General features: G+C 48.5%; 1 protein-coding gene across 1 annotated transcript in view; it reads left to right on the top strand.

Annotated features, from left to right (window-relative positions):
• LOC108579161 (histone acetyltransferase KAT7) overlaps positions 1–1,805 on the top strand; it is a 26,625-nt gene that overhangs the window by 5,674 nt on the left and 19,146 nt on the right. The window lies entirely within an intron of this gene.

Raw genomic sequence — 1,805 nt, 5'->3', positions numbered from 1 at the left:
TTTCATAAAAACTAACGTAATACATCGTTTCCTCAGCTAACCGGTTACTGTACCCAGAATTCTTCCTTAATTACAAAGGCAAAAGTTTCTTAAAGTCCAAAATGGACAACACCCCTTAACTATAAAAAAAAGTCGAAGATTCTTAGATGAAAAACGGTGGAAATAATCCCCTCGGATGTAGTAGAGATTCGCATATAAAAAAAAAAGAGGAATCAGTCAGGTTTTTTTCTATTTTGTGGTTTACTAGGGCCGTAATGGCATCCGCGTAGCATGCAGGGATTACAATGGACGAGGGTGTGTCTCGTATCTGTGACCCCTCTGTACCCGTACGCTCCTGGTCTGGTTGGCCAGGATGCCGGTGGGAGAGCCACGGAGCACTACGCACGCTTATTTACCGCGGAACAGCATCGCCGGAGTCGAAATCTTTACCGACGTTCAACGACCTCTGACCCTGGCAAGACGCGCCAATCCTCACCCATCCACCCGCCCGCCACCTCCCTCTTTCCAGGGGAAGAGAGGGTTACGAAAATTTCCTTCAGCCTTGCGCAAACGTTTACCCCTGTTTCTTTTGTCCTTCTCACCATCGTGAGAGCCTCGTTCACCTTCCAGAAAATACTTTGATCCTGTCGAGGCGCGGCATGAATCCTTCGCTTCGACAGTTGCTCGTTAAATTCTCCATGTTCGTTCAATTTCAAGGCCGTAGAACCTTTACTATTCTACGTTCAAGGGGCGGAACATCCCCTTAGAAAATCATTATCCTTTCTCTCTGTATCGTTTGATATTTCCCTTGAAAATTTTAGACTCACAGAGAGACCTTTGTCGTCTCTCAAAAATGATCTGGCGCTGTTGAAAAATGATTATAAATACTTCCTAAAACATATTACCGTCAAAAGTCATTATCCTCCAATTCTCGATGAATCTTTTCTAAAACACATTATCTTCTCTCCGTATCGCTCGAATTCCCCTCGAAAATTCCAGATTCACAAAGAGACCATCGTCATGCCTCAAAAATGATCTACACGCATAGATCCCACGTGAAAAACTCAACGGCACGTTAATTCCCCCGTATCGATTACTCTTACTTTGGCAATCTCTCGCAGGCGTTACGGTTTACACCTTAGGAAAGGGCGTACGCGTCCGCATTAGAGAGATCACACCGCTTCCTGCATCCGCGGCCGTGGCGATGGCGGCGACAGCAGAGCAGAGCAGAGCAGAGCAGAGCAGAGGCAGCAGCAGCAGTAACACGGAGTCAAAATCTTTATAGACGTTCAATGATCCCGACCCTGGCCAGACGGTCGTAGGGTGATGGTGGGATGGTTGATGGCGACGTACAGAGTGAGAGAGAGAGGGATGAAGGGGGTGGATGGGTGGGTGGGTGAGCTCTGGCGTACGTACGCTATGCGCTTACGACGTGCAGTGCCAGGTGGGTGGTAGAATTGAGTGGGGGATGCCGACGCCATCGGTGGTGGTAGCTAGGGGGATGGTGGTTGCAGAGGACGATGGAGAAGGGATGCTAGGGCGGTAAGGGGAGAGAGGGCGTCGCCTGGCATCGGGTCGTCAACCTTTCTGCGGCACTGCGACGTCGGGGTCGTTATTATTTCCTCCCTCCTCTTCCTACTACTACTACGAATACTACTACTACGGCTACTACGACTACTACTACGACTATTACTACTACCACTACTGCTGCAACTACTACGAGTACTACTTTCTTGCATCTTCTTGCTACCTTCGCTTCGCCTTTTTCTTCTTCTTCTTCTTCTTCTGCTCTCCGTCGGTACGTTCAACTTCTTCGAGAAGTTTCC

Source organism: Habropoda laboriosa, unplaced genomic scaffold (assembly GCF_001263275.1).
Source record: "Habropoda laboriosa isolate 0110345459 unplaced genomic scaffold, ASM126327v1 scaffold64, whole genome shotgun sequence".
NCBI lineage: Eukaryota > Metazoa > Arthropoda > Insecta > Hymenoptera > Apidae > Habropoda > Habropoda laboriosa.
Note: the sequence above shows the minus strand (reverse complement) of the source record. Positions and strands in the feature narration are given on the sequence as shown.